Source organism: Lygodium microphyllum, chromosome 19 (genome assembly GCF_053477565.2).
Source record: "Lygodium microphyllum isolate KBCC chromosome 19, Lygodium_microphyllum_v1.1.10, whole genome shotgun sequence".
NCBI lineage: Eukaryota > Viridiplantae > Streptophyta > Polypodiopsida > Schizaeales > Lygodiaceae > Lygodium > Lygodium microphyllum.
The window spans coordinates 45027443-45046600 of NC_141153.1; positions in this window are offsets into that span (position 1 = coordinate 45027443).

The window sequence follows — 19158 nt, forward strand, 5'->3', positions numbered from 1 at the left end:
TTGGCTAGAAGGCGAGTCTTCGAGAGGCATTTGAATTCAACTAGGAGTTGCGTCCATGCCTCCTTTCCTTCCCATCGCTCCTGAAGAAGTGCCATTCGCAGGCTAGGCACGAAGAATTCTACAGGGAGAATTGCTTCGGTTCCGTAGGTCAACCTGAAGGGGGTCTGGCCGACAGCCGTTTTATAAGCTGTTCGGTAAGCCCACAAGGCTACCATCAGCTTGTTATCCTAATCGCTGCGCGAGGCAGAGACCACCTTGGTTATGACGTTGACAAGAATCTTATTCGTGGATTCTGCCTGGCCGTTTGCTTGAGGGTAGTATAGAGAGGATTTCTAATGGATAATTAGGAAGGTGGATAGGAGATGCATTATCACTTCATTGATGAATTGTGTCCCCTGGTCACTAACTAGTTCGATGGGGCAGCCGAATCATGAGATCACCTGCTCCCATAAGAACTTGGCAGTGGTTCGAGCATCATTCTTTCATGTTGCTCTCGCCTAGACCCACTTCGTTAGGTATTCTGTGGCCACAATGATGTATTTTGGCCTGCGAATATTGTGCAGCAGGGCTGATGGGTCCTATAAAGTCGATTTTCCATTTTTCGAAGGGTTGTCGTGCAATGATTGGGTCAACTCCATTTGATCCTTGCGAATTGGGACCTTCGTTTTGCTGACACTCATCACAATGCTTAACAAATCGTGTGGCATCACAGAACAATGTTGGCCACCACCCTTGAGACTACAGCACCTTGTGGGCCTTCGTGTCTCCACTAAAGTGTCCACCAGCGATTCCGCTGTGTGTCTCTGAGAGCACGTCGTGCATCTCATGCTCGCATACACATCTGCGTAGCAATCCATCTTACCCTAAGCAATACAGCTAGCCTGCTATCAACTGGTAGGGTTGGATTTTGAGAATGAGTCGCCTCAGGCTTGCCTTCTCTCTATCAGTCATTTAGGCAGTCCGTACTCAAGCACTTGGACCATGTCATCTGCCCAATATGGTGCTAGATTGGTCTTGAATAAATCTCTCTCGTTGGAGAGGTTAAAGAGGTGGGCGTCTGGCAATTCATCGGTAATGCCTTCTCCAGCGGCTTCTCCTGTGGGGATGCATGACATATGATCAGCCATGTAGTGTTGCTTTCCCTTCCATACAACAACGGAGAAGTCAAAATCCAAAAGCAGAAGGAGCCACCGAGCTATACATCCTGTAGCGCAAGGTTTATTCACTAGATATAGCAAGGCTTGATGGTCCATAAAAAAAGTAAAGGGTATAGCCAATAGATAATGTCGAAACTTCTTTACAGCAAACACCATGGTCAAGCCCTCTCTTTCTATCATCGAGTAGTTCATTTCCGTCTCACTGAGTTGTCTGCTAGCAAAGCTCACTGGATAATCTAGGTTGTGCTCCCTAGGTTGGTACAACACTGCCCCCACAGCAAATTTAGAAGCATCGATATGCACGTGGAAGGTAATGGTCCAATCTGGGGCTCGTAGAATTGGTGCTGTGGTTAGAGCCTTCTTCAACTCTTCATATGCTCATTGGCATGCTTCAGTCCATTCAAAGACAATCAGCAGCTTGTATAAAGGTCTAGCTATCAATGCGTAATCCAGCACAAACCGCCGATAGTATCCCGTATGGCCTAAGAAGCATTGGACTCCCTTGTAGTTGGTTGGGGGTGGAAGGTCGACAATAACCCTGACTTTTGAGAAGTCAGTGGCAATGCCGTTCTTCAACACCACGTGGCCGAGGATGCATCCATGCTTCACCCAAAACTGGAATTTCAAGGGGTTCAAGGAGAGATGATATAGGTGACACCGCTCAAAGATTGCTTGGAGTTTGTCCAAGTGTTCCATCCAGGTCGAGTGAACGCAGAGGCTATCGACAAAGACTTCCAACTCCTTGTGAAGCATGTCTTTAGATATGGTGCACATGAGACGTTGGAAGGTGGTAGGGGCATTAGTCAACCCGAAAGGCATGACTATGTAAGCAAAGACACCCCACTCAGTGGCGAAGGCAGTCTTATGCCTGTCGGCAGGATGCACTTGCATCTGATTGTATCCTGAGAAGCCATCCAGAAAATTGTAGGCCTCCTTGCCCGCCACTCTTTCAAGCATGTGCTCGGTGTATGGCAATTGATAATTATTCCTTTTAGTAGCAGCATTCACCTTCTTGTAATTGACACATACTCTAATTTTTCCATTTTTCTTCATCATGATGACTATGGGTGATACCCAGTCTGTGTGCTCAATTTTGTAAATGAATCATGCTCATCAGCTTATCAATCTCTTCCTTGACAGCATGAGCGTGCTTTGGATTCATTGAGTACAGTCGCTGCTTCACCAGCGTTGCGTTTGGTGTCATGGGTATATTATGAGTCACTACACTCGGATCTTCCAAGGACCAAGCGAATACGTCTACGTACTCTCGCAAAAGAGCGATAAGACTCGTTTCTTCTTCCTCAGTCAAGTCATTGGCAATGAAGGCTGGTCGAGGTGTCTCCTCTTCTTGGGCTAGGTTCACCATCTTTCCCTCGATTGGTTCACCGTCTTGACCTTGGCTGGTCCCTCGATTGGTTCGCTTGTTTGCCCTTGCCGTTTGGCACCCAGCAGGATCACTACCCTATCTCCTTTCTTGAATTTCATAAATCTTTTAGGGAGGTCCCATGGTTTTCGTTGTTCGTCTGTTCGTGTGTCCCTGGGTTATTTTGCCATTTCATGCTTCAATTGTCTGTGCCTCAGGTGGACGGGTAGGTCCCCGTTGGTGCGTCGGGTCTTGGGCAGCCTAGGTATTTCTGGGTCGCTCTCTGAGATTACCTCAGACTCAAAGTCGAACTTGCCATCTTCGCTAGAAGAGGTGGTCTCCCCTGGTGGTCGCAGTTCAGATGGTGATTCTGTCCTAAGCACTGGTGTCGCTCCCAGTTGGGCTAGGCCTGCTTGCTCAAGGTCTATGGCTCCTACATGTTCTAACCAAGCGCGATCACAATACATGCACATGATCCCTCGCTCCATCCTATAGACGCTCCTTTTTTGTGGCTTGGAGTCTGCCCTATTTGTTCTATTTCATGTCCCTCAGTGTCGTATTCTACCGTGTCTATCTCACCCTCACTTTCATCACTGAAGGATTGGCAGTCTTCCTACTCGTTATTAGAGGCCTCTATGTTAGACTGCTCGTCGTTTCCTAGAGCTTGGTATATCTCTTGTCATTGATTAGGGACTAGGGCCCAGTTGTACATAAGGTTCAAGTCATGCACCTGATCCATCGCCACTTGGATCCGCCTAAGAGATCCTGGAGTGGTTTGAAGTTTGCTGCTGAATTGTCAGCTAGCTTGTCCGTTAAGTATTCCAAAGCCTCCTGGAGTTCTCTTTTCTTGCTTGGCACTTGGAAGGTGACGGGCTTCGGTCTCCCAAGAAGAGTTCCTTCCATCATACAAACTAGTACGGAGGGCGTGCCATCAGACATGCCCATCATCTTGATGGCTTGCTCATACGCCTCTTGATCCGAGAACGGCAAGTCGACTGTAGCAAGGATATGCATCCAATCTCGCTCATCCTCTGGGCATGGGATATACTTGGTCAAGGGCCCATAAGACTTCTTGACTTGAGCATCACCCTTGAGCATCGCGGAGATGGCATCCAAGTCGACTGGTGAGGTCTTCCAAGTGTCCATCTCCACCCTCACAGCTTCCATTCTGTTGCCTAGGAAGATCAAGCCGTTACCCCAATCTTCAATAGCTCTAGCATTGCACATCCAGGGTCCGCCTAACAGGATATCGTAGTCCACCCCCTTCATGACTATAAAGTCGACATAGTAGTGGACACCTGCGATTTTCACCGGCTAGTTTTTAAGTATCCCGAATGGCTTCACTCTCATGCCATTTGCTAATGTGACATTAAACCGAGCGGTCTCGATAGGTGGGTTTCCCCAAGTCTGTAGTACTACGTGGCTCAGCACACTAATCCCGGCTCCCGTATCTACGATCCCCTTTCTCACTGTGTCACCTAAGGCTAGGATTGGTAACACTGCATGCATCTTGGTGCCTTTCCAGAAAGCATTAATGTGCAAGGATTTTGGCACAGAGTGTAGCGTTAGACTCGATATTTGTATTTCTGCATCATGATCGTGCATATCCGCAGCTTGTTCTCGTGACCCTTCAACCTACTACTTGAGGTCTTGCCATAGAGTGGGATGCTGCTTAAGGTGGTCTCCCAGGCTTAACGTCACAAGGGTGGTCACTAGCATGGTAAGGAGGCTGTCGGTTGCTCGTTTCTCCCCTAAATTGGATTGTCTTGGCCAACGACTGTGACTGATTTGGGGGCCTACAGTATCAAGGCTTGGCCTAAGCAGTGCTGTTGCATCTCCTGACTTTGGTCGAGGGGGTGAGACCACTATGCTTATGCTGGGGAGATCATCGATCTCGTCCTCTAGGATGGGCTCAGCATCCCTTAAGTGCTCTTGGGCCTCTTTCACCCGGTCCTTCACTTTGTCTATGGCCTCGAGTTGGTGCTTCGGATGCGGGTATTCCCCTACCTTGGCACTTCCCTTTTCGACCGCCTTGGGAGCTGAAGTTTCTGCCTCTGCGTCCATGACCTTCTTTCCAACATGTAGAGTTGTAGCACTCTCAGTTTTCAATGCGATCTTAGCTTTCGACCTCTTCTTCCTTCACCTACGGCTCTTCTTTCCTATCGAGGCTGCATCAAGGTTGCTGGGTCCTGGTAGTGATATGCCGGCCTACTTTGTTTGGGCACAGGTCATGACCCGCAACGGGATGGGTGTGGCCTCCCCATCGAGGTTCTCGACACCAAACATCCCCAATGGAACAAATGGTACGTTGGCTGAACTTGAAGCAGGTTTTCGCTTTGGGCAATCGATGAAGAGATGGGTGATTCCGCACTCAATGCACCTTAGGTCAGCTTTGTCTCTGTTCTACTGCTCCCTCTCGAGGCAACGTGATGAGACATGACCTGGGTGACCACAAGTCCAACAGATGATTGGATCCTGTGTCTACCCTCCTAGGCCTCTATCTTGTCCTCTCCCTAATGCCATCACCGATACTGGTCGATAATCCATAAGAACTGTGTTGCCCTCGTCGTCATGAGAGACATAAGGGTATAAGTAAGTCTCTTCCTCATTTGGCTCTTCCATGTAGTGGACTAGAGCATCACTCGACGAATGGGTCACATAGGGACCAGGCGGTCTAGGTATGCCTGTAGGGTTTATGTCCACCCTAGGGACAGTCGGCTTAATGTCGTTAGGTGCAGAAAGGGTCAATGGGGCTCCCCTTCTGAAGAGTGGCTGTGGCCTGTTCGCTAGGTAATGCTGACTGTATGGTTGGGAGTACGGAAGTCTTCTAGGTAACCTGCAATGCACGATGTCGTGACCGAACCTACCGCAGTTAGCGCAAGGTCTCAACTGAGGGTCTTGACACTCGGCCGGCAAATGGTTTCCACCACAGTACACACATTGGACATGTGTGCACGTTGGTCGTCTCCACATGTCTTGCAGCTTGGCTATCTCCATCTTGACATCAGCCAAGTCTTGGTTCGTCCCGGTGGCTTTCCCCTTATCTTGGGATGATGGGGATGGTCGTTCACTAGAGACTAACGCTCTTTCTGAACTTCACAAGTTGGCTTCTTCTGAGTTGGAGCTCCACTCTTTCAGCTGATCATCAACTCTGATGGCTTCCTCAAAAACCCTAGCTAGCACGTCTCGTTGCAAGCTTGAGTTGGCTGCCAAAGCCTTATACAGTTCCTCATTTCGAATTCCGCTGATGAACACAGTTGAAACTGCTCTTTCAGTCGGTCGTTCGCCTATAGGGATTCTCTTGAAGAGGCTCCTCACGTGGGTTATGTGATCACGAATGTCCTCCTTCTCTTTAGTAAAGAGATATGGAGAAGTGGGGCAATAAGATGGCATTCCCAAAAATAAGTGTCATTCAATTTCTTCACTCATATTGCAGAGAGGGCACATAGGAGAAATTGATATCCTAGAAGCCAGGTGGGTGCAAATAGGGAGCTTTTTGATTGCAAGTCTCCAATGAAAATAATGTAACCTACAGCACAAGGTCAGCTTTTGTATGTGCTTCGGTCTTCTTTTTGAAAGGGAGCAACGGATTGAAGGTTGGACTCGAGAGCTATGGCGAGAGAGCAAGAGCAAGAAAGGGAGAGACTAGAAATGGGAACTCCAACAGTCACAATGTGTGACCGGGCCTTCCTTTATTCAAACAGTCACTAAAAGAATAAAGAATAAAGTGATGATGATGGGCGCCCACCACCTGCAGTGTGCAGTGGTGGTGACTGTCGGTGTAGTAATACACGGGCGACTAGGCAGAGGTGCCTTTACCCCCAACAACCTCCCACTTAAAGGCGAATCTGCCCTAGTGAGGAGTGAAAAGAAAAAAGAAAAAAAGACAGTACAACTTGTACACATGTACAATAGGATGAGGAAAGACGTCATCTCATCCCATGCCCATCAACCTCCTGAGGAAGGCAAAGCGCTCTGTAGAGAGGCTTTTCATAAGCAGATCTGTAGGATTCTGGTCAATCGAGATCTTGACAAGATCAACAGACTTGTCCTCAACAACCCCACGTATGAAGTGATACCTCACCTCAATGTGTTTCGTCTTCGCATGGAAGACCAGATTCTTGGCTAACTGAATAGCACTCATAGAATCTGAATGCAGTGTAGGGATAGCATCAATACTAAGGTCAACAACTAAATGACCCAACCAAATGGCCTCCTTACAAGCCTCAATGGGGGCTACAACATTCTCGGTCTCTGTAGTAGAAAGGGTCGTGCATTTTTGCACCCTGGACATCTAAGAAACAACATCTCCAGCATAGGTGAATACATAGCCGGAAGTGGACTTCCTACTATCTGCATATCCTGCATAATCAGAGTCAGTGTACCCCACGACTCCTGTATCCTAGCTGCCATAGCATATGCACATATCTGCAATGCCCTTCAGGTACCTCATGATACCCTTCAGGGCATCCCAATGCTTCTTGCCAGGTGTAGCCATATAGCGTGCCACAACACCAACTGCAAAGGCAATATCTGGACGAGTGGCTATCATGGCATACATAAGACTGCCCACTGCAGATGCATAGGGAATCTTGGCCATCTCGGCCCTCTGCTCATCTGTATGCGGACAATCAGCCTATGATACCTTCACATAAGAAGGCAATGGACAGCCAATAGGCTTTACGTCCTCTATGCGGAAGCACTCAAGGACTTTATGAGTGTACTTCCTCTGTGACAAGTAGAGGAGTCCCTGATGCATGTCGCGTCTAATGCGCATACCAAGTATGTGAGTGGCATGTCCCAGATCTTTCATCTCAAAGCTCTTCTTGAGCTGAGCCTTAAGAGCATCTAGCTCATCATGAGCTTTCCCTGCTATCAGCATATGTGGGAGCTTTCGCTCAACCACCAATACCCACGGACCGCTTATTGTTTCAAGCATTCCAAGCCAAGCACTAATGGCTACCTCTCACATAGCCGACGCGCCATCCATATCTACGGGTGTAGTGAACTTACCTCCATGCCGTTCGAGTTACCTCCTCTCCCGCACACTCCGGTAGCTCCACGATCCAAGTGCAAGGAGATAGAGATTGGAATTGAGCAGTTTCCCTTAACAACCGCTGTTGTGCTTCCTATGTCCGTTTGGAAAAAGAGGATGTAGGAGATCTAGGGCTCTTAGGTGGACTTGGCACTGGCTGAATGATTTGCTCGAGGCTATTAGACAATTGTGCCATTTGATTTGTTGAGCGATCAGACTTGCCTTGAGCAATGTTGTGCCTATGATGCTTGTTCTCCCCTTGGGAAATCAAAGGCTCTTTGGGCACTAGTGATTGTTGTGCATGCTCAATGGCTACATATGACATCTGTCTATTTAGCATGCTAGGCTGAGGCTCTTTCCTTTGAATAATCATGTCTGGTTTCTTACCTCGAGACCTAGAGTTTCTCTTAGATTTCCTACTGTGCTTCATTGCTTTTGATGTACCCTGGCCTTCAGCTGATAGAGGCGGTTTAGCAGGGGATTTTGCTACCCAAATCCATCGGTTACCTGCGTAGTACCCTTGTGCACATAACAATGCTTTGGATATCCATTGCGGCGTTGTGCTAACCTTCCATCGATGCCTGCATCCATAAGGCTTGGGCTTCTTTTGGGGTCTTCTACGATATTTGTAAGTCCCAAGGCTGTCCTTGGCATTGTCTCCTGACCTTCTTGTTTCCGGCATGGCCTCACTCACTGGTTCTCGTTGTTCGACCTGTGCTTGTATTAACTCTTCCAACAAGTCCCCGCTCTCATCAGCAGGCTTGACTGTCATGTCAGCACCCTGCTTGCCTTTCCCTCGAGGTTCGATGAGGTCACTCTTGCTAAAGGTCGTGACTATTCTCACACTCGGTAGTATCAGGTGTATCCTCTGTGCTACATAGTCAGCCTCACACTTGGTCACCCTTTTGAAGGGTCTTCCAAGGAGGGTTTCTTTCCCGCAGCTAGCATTATTTGGAGGAACATGAAATAGGATAGGCAAGCTTTCCGTTTCAATTGTCGCAAGGATTTTGCACTTCCCTATGAGTGCTTGTGGGTGTCCCCCATAAGGGCTAATAGTTGCACTAGTCGGTGTGAGCTCTGGTTGGCCTAGTAGGGTCCATGATTCATAGGTCAAGATGTTAAAATCTACTCCTTCATCAATCAAAGCATCGATAGTATGCTCTCTTTTTGTGGTGAGTTTGACCCTAAGATAAGCAGGTGGTACTATGTCCTCATCTTCCGGGTCCTGGCTTGTAAATTTAAGCCTTCTGACAGATGCCCTTGAGCCCCCAACTACACGACCAGATGTGGATTCTCCACTGGTGCCTTGGATCGTCAGTGTAGTGCTATTCAAGAGCATCCATCGTCAGGACTGTCATATCTAGTCATTCTCGCGTTTGTAGCTTGATGTTGTTGCTTTCCGCTTTGACTAGATGCAGTCCGAATGAAACACGTATGTGTTTTTGCAGTGTGGCCTTTTTGTCCCTGTTGGCTAGATGGGCCTATTGAGGTTCTAGGGTCTCTGTTTGTCTCTATTCGGGCACGGGCTTTTGGTTGCTCTTTTGCAAGGAAGAATCCATGCTCGTGTAGAGCTATTGCTATGCTAGGGTCCAATTTGGAGGACCTGTCACGACGCGCGTTTTCTCTCCAACCTACTTGGGGGAGGTGCAGAGGGGGTAGGGCCCGCTCTGCGGGGATCCTCTCCTACTAGTGGGGTCCTTGAGTGGTTTATCTGAGTGAGTCCCTTTATTGAATACAATCCTCAATTTATGGCCACTCAACGTGTGTGTCTTTTCCTGTGCACTTGTGCTCAATCATGCTTTCAGTTTCCTTAAGTATACTTCAAGTGCGAAAATTCAGGGCGAGTGCAGCAACCAATTTCTAAGCGTCTTACGCACTCTCACGTCGTTTTGGGCCTGATAGGTTTGTTGGCCAATTTTCTGGTCGTCTTGGCGGGTTCAGCGGCTTTCTAATATGTTGCAGCGTTCGTTTTTGGCCAATCGGGTTTTACAACTCAGCGGTTTGCGTCTAAGTCTCTGTGTCTCGCAATTGCCTACCTCTGGCTGCTAAGTGGCTGTCGCTATGGTTTTTTCCTATTACGTGTGCCAGAATCAAGTTCTGAGCACCCGAAGGATTTCGACAAGTTACGCCACTGCGTAGTTGCTGGGTGGGTCAAATTTCTAACAGATTTGACAGAAAATTGCACTCCGACCAACTGGTCCGAATTGCAGGGTCCGAGTGGATCACTCGGACGGGCCGAATGGCTCGGGATCAAGGGCCGAATCTCCAGATCTGACTCGGACAATTTTTATTCGGACGGGCCGAATGACAAGTTCGGACAGGATAATTCGGACGGGCTGAACGGCAATTGGCCGAGGGCCGAATCCCGGGTGTGGCCAAGGGCCGAACGTGCCATGTGGCAAAGAGCTTTGACTCGGACAGCCGAGTGGATTGACTCGGACGGTCCGAGGGCCGACTAGGGTTTCGGGCCAAGTGGCCGAATGGTAAGGGGCCGAGGGCCGATTCTGGGACTTGGCCCAGAAGCGACTGCTCAAATGGGCCAAATGCGGCGTGACGGGAACAGCACGATGCCGATCTTGCTCGATTCTTGTGATTTACTCAACCATTCCAAGCACAAACCTCCAGGTCCTATCTAGGAAGATATGGGAAGGGATTTATGTACCTGGTTAGCGCGGTAGGCTCGTCAATGGCTAGATCGGGGCAGATCGTGCAACGACTCTCTCTCTCTCTCTCTCTCTCTCTCTCTCTCTCAAACCGAAACAGTCACAAATGAGCTCTCCCTTGGCCTCTTGGCTCTTATACCCCTTCTTGGGCATGGTGTTGGTGCCCCCAATCACTCACATGTCGATCTTAGGCATCACTAGCAAGCGTTTTACCAATTCTTGCACGATTTTTGCCCTGTTTTGCAACAGTAAACCCTGGTGCTTGTTTTCTTTGTTTTTCCTTGTTTTCTCCTACTCCAATGTATCCAAATCACAAGGTAAATACCTACACTACTCCATCTCACACACAAATCTCAAAAAAACAAAAAACCTACTTACCAAGGAGATCGAATACCATCTTCAACCCCCTCATTTCCTACCTATCTCAAGCACCGGTTCGGGGAAACCCTTACTTTGATGCTCGATTCAAAGTGCACAAGCGCTCAAGGCTTGAATCCGTTGGTCCCGGAAAAACGGAACCAAAATGTGGGAGCTTTCACTCAACCGCCAAGACCCACGGACCGCTTATTGTTTCAAGCGTTCCAAGCCGAGCACTAATGGCTACCTCTCACATAGCCGACACGCCATCCATATCTACGGGTGTAGTGAACTTACCTCCATGCCGTTCGAGTTACCTCCTCTCCCGCACACTCCGGTAGCTCCACGATCCAAGTGCAAGCTTTAAGCAAGCTCCATCCTCAAGCTTCACGCTCCAAGCTCCATCACCGCGAGCAAGAGAAGAGAAGAGAAGAGAAGAGAAGAAGAGAGGAGAAGATGGAGAGCTTCTCCATCCCACGGTCCCTCACCCTCACACACTCACTCCCTCACACTCTCCCACTCCCTCTCTCAAGCACAAGCTCAAGCAAGCAAGAACAAGAAGAAGAAGAGGAGGAGGAGAGCTACTTTTGGCCACACACAAGAATGAGCTTCTGATTCACTTTTCAACTTTATATATGAAACCCTAAATCCCTTTTGGCTGGTCATCCCCTTTTCCCCTTTTTTACATGGTCGGCCGTAGCCTAGGCCCTTTTTCCCATTGTCCTTCTATCTTCCTAGCTTCCTTTCCACCGCCCGTCTACATTTACAAATTGTACGGGTGAGAGCCCGACGCTCCTTGAATTAAACCATGATGCGCTTGCGCTCTTTTACAATAGTTTGACTTGCGCTTTTCCTCGTGCGTCTTTGTCTTCCGTTTCTCTTTGCCTTGGCCTTTGTCTTTATCTTCTGTTTTAGCCTTCCGGATTTTCCACCGCTTGGCACTCTTTTACAAGATTTCAGGGTGCGCCTTTGTATTTTAAAATGTACCTTTCCCCTTTTGCATTTGCCTTGGACTTTTAAGGTTGCCCTTGCGCTTTTGGCCTTTTCTCCTCTTCTTCTTTCAGTCAGGCTACCTTTTTTCCGCCTTTGCCTTGCGTCTTTTCTATTTCCTTTTGCTTTCTTCGTGTTGGGGTTAACAACATATCATCCACATAGAGTACCAAAATCAATAAAGAACGCAATAGAGACCAGTTCTTCATTATACAAGGTCAAGCCTACATTTCAAGGCATTGGATACAATGGAATATGGAAAGTCAAATGGTCAGAAAATTTTATGGATAGTTATACAGAGAAACATGATTTCCTTGTTGCACATCTTCAATCATCAAATATTATCCTTGGTATGCCTTTCAGACATTGATTTAATCCTACCATTAATTATCACACTTACACAATAACTTTTGAATCTCAAGGATAAACAATTTCCTTGATTAGCAACCCTAAAATTGGATTATTTTCATTGATTAGTCACATCAAGCTAAGAGGGCACTTGGAAAGCAACAAAAGGCACACATGATTTTTGTGAATGAAGTAGAAAAGCTTGAAGCTTATGCATTGTCACATACACATGAAATTTTTTTAGATTCATATAAATATTGTTTTACAAATGAGTATGAACTTGAATTGCCACCATCACAAGGAGAATTAGAACACAAAATTGAAAATTTTACTCTTGTTTTTACATCTCACAAAGCTCCATATAGGCACAATCCTTTGTATAAAAAAGAAATCCAAAGAAATTTGAATTTAATTTATCCTAGTTTTTCTCATTTTGGTGCACGTGTCTTACTAGTTGAAAAGAGCTATAAAATGTATAGGATGTGCATTGACTATAGAGCTCCAAACAAAGTGACTATTAAAAGTTGGTACCTTGTTTTGACAATTGATGATTTGTTTGATAAACTTAAGGGAGCCAATTTTTTTAGCAAGATAGATCTCAAATCAAGATATCATCAAAGTTGCATGGATTCAACTGATGTATTTAAGACTGCCTTTAGGACATCATTTAGTCACTATGAATTTATTATTATACTCTTTGGTCTCACTAATGCACCAACTACATTTGCACATATGGTGAATAAATTTCTTCTTGATTATCAAGATTTTGCAATTGTTTTCCTTAATGACATACTTGTTTTTAGTAAATTAGAAGAGAATCATAAGAAATACCTTCACATTATATTTGATTTGCTGTATAAAAAATATTTTATGCAAATCCTAATAAGAGTTCATTATTTCAAAATCAAATTCAATATTTGGGATACATAATTTCTACTAAAAGTATCCCAATTAACCCAAAGAAAATTCAAACCATAAAAAAATTAGCATAATCCTAAGACTATACATGAAGTTCGATATTTTCTATGATTAACATGGTTCTAAAGAAAATTAATCAAACTTTTTTCATAGAGTTGCATAAATATATATATATTTTATTGGGACCCTAGTAAGCAAAAATCTTTTGATACTTTGAAATACCTTTTTACTCATGTACCATTTCTTCAATTGCTTAAATTTCCCCAACCTTTATTTCTTATTGTCATTGATGCACTAATGATTCAGGTATATGTGTAGTTTTATTGTAGAAGAATCATCCTATTGCCTATGAGAGTCGTAAACTAATTTAGACATCTAAACAAAACTATAGTACTTATGGCAAAGAATTATTGATTGTAGTTCATGCATTATAGATATGAAAACATTACCTCATGGGATCCGAGGTTCTATAAAAATTGATCAACATGCCATAAAACATTTATTGAACCAATCTATAAATTTTTACCAACATATTAAATGAGCTTCTTTTATTCAAAATTTTCATCCAATGATCCAATATTATCCATGTCATGTAAATGTGGTTGTAGATGCACTAAGTCAAACGCCGATGAAAAATATTGCATCTCATCATTTACTTGGATTTGATAGAATTAAAAGAGTGTATTTGAATCATGTTTCTTCGTTGAAATTAAAAATTTTGATGCCACGATTTCTACTTATGTATCGGATCCTAGTTTCTCATGTACCCACCCACATGCTTAAACCACTTAAGTTACAATCTTGTTGGCAAACTTTGGGTTGATTCTTCATGCATCCTTTGAATTTCAAGCCTTTAAAGATCTTAATTTATTTTTTATTTGGAAAATATTTCAAAAATCTAACACAATTGTTCTTGATAATTACTCTTATATAAATGGATTCTTGTATTATTAAAGAAAGTTGTGTATTACCATACCATTTAGAGGTATTGTTATGATTGAAATGCATGCACATGCTTATATGGGACATAGAGGTATTCAATCTATGATAGCTATATGTAAGGAATATTTTTATTGGCCTACAATGAAGCAACGTCACCATGGAAAATCATATGGTATTATTCCCCTATATATGCCTAATGGCCAATGGGGGAAAATTTCTACGGACTTTATTATTGGTCTTCCCACAATGTTCTCACACAATGTCATGATTTGGAAAATTATGGATAGAGTTAGTAAACATGTCTCTTTTATTCCTTGTAAAAAAATGTCATTTACTTCATGAGTCACTAAACTCTTCATTGACACCATGTTTCCTCATCATAGGTCTCTCAATGTTATACTATTTGACTATTATGATGGATGATTCTATGATCATTTTTGGATAGCTTTATTTAAAAATCTAAGCTCTAAGATAGATTTCACCTCAGCTTTTCACCCTTAGAGTAATGGTTAGACTAAAGTACTAACAATACTATCCTTGACCTTATTAAATTCTACACAATTAATCAAGTAAATAATTGGGATCAAAACTTGCATATTCTTAAGTTTGCCTATAATAATATCCCACATTCTACTACTAGTAGAGCACCTTTTGAAGTAATATATGGAAAGAACTTGCCTATCCCTACGACTACCATTATACTAATGTTCCAGCTTTGACACTTTGGCTAGTGACCATAGAAATTTTTTAGAGAAAGTGATTGAAAATGTTAAGCAAGCACAATTATGGTATGTAGCTTAAGCTAACAAAAAGATAAGATTATTAAATTCCAAGAAAATGATTTAGTGTGGTTGAGAATTGAAAAGAGATTAAAACTCATTGAAAGGCAATCCAAAAATTACATTACCACCAAGGTATTATGGCCCATTCCATATTGTTCATAAGAGTGATGAGAATGCATTTAGATTGGGCATTCCTCCTCACTCAAAAATTTATTTTTCATTTTACATTAGTTTACTGAAACCATTTGAGGGAACACCTTGAGTTACTCGTGTTGTTGATGACCCTCATTTGTTAAAGGAATATATCAAAATTCTAGTGTGTGACGTAATCCTTGACCATGACTAAACTATAACTAGAATTGAAAATTAGTATCATAGGTATCTAGTAAAATACATAAATCATTAAGTGGAAGAATTTCAATATATTCAAAAATCAATGCTAACTTGAACCAACGATAATCTAATAAATGCTTACTACTCACACTCACATTAAATATCCCACGAATACATATTTACCATAGCACGCAGTATTTCTTATAAGATCCATATACCCTTATTCCATAGGAAGGTGCAAATTCACTATAGAAGGCAACACTAGCATGAGGTTGGCCGCCCTTTCATTTTTCTTTGTGTTGTCAACACTGAAATTTTCTTTTTAACCCTTAGAAAATGTTATAGAATTATGTTTATCACAGTATTTTATTAGAATTTACTATGAAAATAAGTTGATTTTATTTTTATTGTGAATTTTGTTTATTTAGTGCACGATCCATGACTTATTGCATGAAGCACATGTGCGATGCTAGTCACATTATGCTAAGTAGATAGACAGAAGGATACTAATGTGTTTTATGTTATGGTGAGTCAATTATTAAATGTAGCCTTGCAATTTTGCACATGTATGTCCATGGGTGTGGGGCCATCTAATGCAACTTTTGACTCCATCCATGTGTCCGGAAGTTCAACATCTTCTATGGAACCTTCAATCCTTTGTGCTATCTGAATTTCCTTATGAAATGTTTGCTAGGTCCATTTGCAAACGGGGCCAAAGTTAAAATAGCTTCATAGATTCCAACATTGTTGGATCTACTCTAGTATTGATTTGATGAAAATTTATGACAAACTGGACTATTTTTTGTTTTGGGTAGCTTTTCACACTTTCACAATTGTTTTAGAGTAGATTGTGTGATATTTGATTTTCAAAATGTCGTACCAAAGATTGTTTCAATTGTGCCCAATTACCTTTTATGTGTGTAGTTTGCTAAATGTACCATGTTGTTGCAATTTCTTCAAGTAAGGTGCATCACATGTTTTTTTCGTGTGTCTCTAGCTACTACTTCCAATTTGGATAAAAATGATCTACATACGCGACTACATTATCAAAATGATGTAACAATTAAAAAAGGTATTCTATTGGTAGTAATGCAAAGGGTTGTGGTCTAACTTGAAGGTTGGAGTTTGTTTGACATCACTAATGTTGGTACTCTAAGAAGGCTAATAGTGTATGGTTCGTATAATTCATTTGGAGGATCATCAAGCTCACTGTTGCTTACTCCATATAATTTGTTGGTTGAGGCTGAGAATACATTAGTTTCTCTTGATGAGGTGAGCGCAAACTCATAGGGCTGAGAGGTGATTGGCCTGCTATCTCCACCAAATATGTAAAGAGCCTATTCTAAGGGAACATAGAGAGAAAGAGAGATGTGTCAGGGATTAAAGGCCACTTGTGCCTAGCTGATTGCATTTACTTGTACTTGTTACTTGCTTACTTATGCACTGCAGGTGGCGGCTACTCATCACTATCACTTTATTATTTATTTTATCTATGATAATAGAATAAGGAAAGGCAGGTCACACTTTGTGATTGTTGGAGCTCCCACATACTGTCTTTCTCTCTCTTGCTTGAACCTCCATAGCTCTTGCATCCTCTTGCATCCTCTTGTGCTTTCACCTCTAGCTCCTTCTTTAAACTAGTATTAGAGCGACTAGCTTCATTTACTTTACATTTAGCCTATGAAGAGAGCTTGACTTGAAGCTTTCATGGCAGCCACACACCAAGAAGGTATGCATGAATCCCATTGAGCTTTCCCTTCATCAAGGCTTGTTCTAGGCATTGTTCAGGGTTTATTGAGCATTGAGAAGTGAGCATTGAGCTCAACTTGAAAAAGAAGAACAGTAGGCTGTTCCATGTAGCTTACGCAATGGCATCTGTTTATTGCTACCCTTGTTTTGCCCTAGTCTAGCTCAACCACCTATGGCACTCACGCAACACACTAGCACTTTTTGCCAAGTTCTTGGGCTTGATCTTGAGCACTGTTTGTGCAACACAAGGTTGTTAGTTATTCAAGATAGATCTACTATCATAGCTTGTGAGCTACATATGTTGAGTTATGTAATGCTTTTGTGATATCTCTAAGATGCAATCTTGTTGGTCGGATGCTGCATTGATACTTGGAGGATCTATTTGGATTATTTAGAGCTTGCTTAGCTCAATTATTGCAAGGTTTACTATTGTAACAAAGATTGGATAGCAAGCATTCATAATGAAGGTTTATGTCTTTCATGTCTACACATGCTTTGGGGATGCTACATGTATATATTGATGCTTAGCACTGATTCTTATACCTAGACATGCTTATGTTGAGTTTGCACATGTGTATGTGTATATGGATGTTGTTCATGTGTTCTAGTGATCTATATGCATTTGTTTGTGATTTTGAGTATTTATACATTACATGAACATGTTCAACCATTAAAATTATTATCTAATCTCACATGTTCAATTAAAAAACAATTCAACTCTCTTTTATAGTGTATGTGCATTTGTGGCGTTTTTAAAGTATATACGCATTGCATACACATTTTTAACAATTAAAATAACATTTTATTTCATAAGTTCAATTAAAAAAGAAATTAATATCTTTGAGAGAGAGAGAGAGAGAGAGAGAGAGAGAGAGAGAGAGAGAGAGAGAGAGAGAGAGAGAGAGAGAGAGAGAGAGAGAGAGAGAGAGAGAGAGAGAGAGAGATAGAAAGACACCTTTCCCCTCTTCATGGTTGTACTTGATGTCCAATTAAAAAAGAGTGTGTGCATGTGTTCAATTGAGAGAGAGAGAGAGAGAGAGAGAGAGAGAGAGAGAGAGAGAGAGAGAGAGAGAGAGAGAGAGAGAGAGAGAGAGAGAGAGAGAGAGAGAGAGAGAGAGATTCAAAGACACCTTTCCCCTCTTCATGGTTGTACTTGATGTCCAATTAAAAAAGAGTGTGTGCATGTGTTCAATTGAGAGAGAGAGAGAGAGAGAGAGAGAGAGAGAGAGAGAGAGAGAGAGAGAGAGAGAGAGAGAGAGAGAGAGAGAGAGAGAGAGAGAGAGAGAGAGAGAGAGTGTGTGTGTGTGTGTGTGTGTGTGTGAAAATAAATATAACCCCCATTTACCCTTGGAGAAAAAGCCCTCTTTATTTCTTGAATACCAAACTTCTCCTCCTTATGCCACATAGGCTTGGGAGCCTTGTGGTTAGTTTAAGATCCCCAAGCCAAACCTTCAAATGATATATATAAAAGATTCCCACTATTAAGACCAATTGCACATAATAATGAAAGATGCCCAACCCTCACCTAGAATGTGGGTTTGTACTTTTTGACACTAGCCATAGATATGGACACAATACCTTTACACATTAAAAAACACATTTTGTAAAAAAGTGAAAAAATAAGAAACATTTAATTCTTTTGATTGCTTACAAATGCAAACAATCTACATTCTTTTACCACTTTACAAAGTGGGCAAGGGAGACTCCCCATCCAACAGTAGGTGCGAAGTTCATTTGTTTAGCATGTAAACCACACATCATGTCCTCTCTAATGTGTAAAGGATTGTAAATTCCCACCTAATACATGCATAGTAAAAGAAAATGAACAAACACAAATATAAACCCCAATACACATATAACTAAAAGGCAATGTGTATGTATTGCCTCATGTGGTGAATCTGCACAGTCACTATGAAAAAAGTGGCACAATGGATTTTCTAAATGCTATGTCATGTGGCAGATTTGTGTTTTGGATGGATTTTAATGTGGTTGTGAATGATATGTATATATTAGGTAGTCATATATAAGAGAAAGAGACATATTGGGAATCCAATTAGTTTATTCATCAATAAAATGATTCTTATGTTTAACCAAGTATCTATAATGACTAGTGCGGGTAGTCATTTACTACCTAGTATTGGAGAAAGAGACATCTTGTGAATCCAATGGGATTGTTCAATATAATTATTTTTATATTTAATCAAGTACATGTGATACTCATGGCCAGTGTGGGTAGTTTTGCTATGGCCAATAATAATTTCTAGAACTAAGGTTCTTATATTCTTCTAAAACAATGGAAAATGAAAGGATTTTAGCAAATATGAAATGAGTTATGTACTTGCTAATGTGGTGGAATAGCTAGATGAAATGCAATCTTATTAATCTTGTGGACAATTTAGAAAGGCCCATAATATCTTGGAGCTAATTTGACTTTTTGATATCTTTTAATAGATTTCAATATTCTCTTTTCAATGTATAGTAGTGCTACATCATTTTTATTGAAGCTTGAGTAGTGTATGCA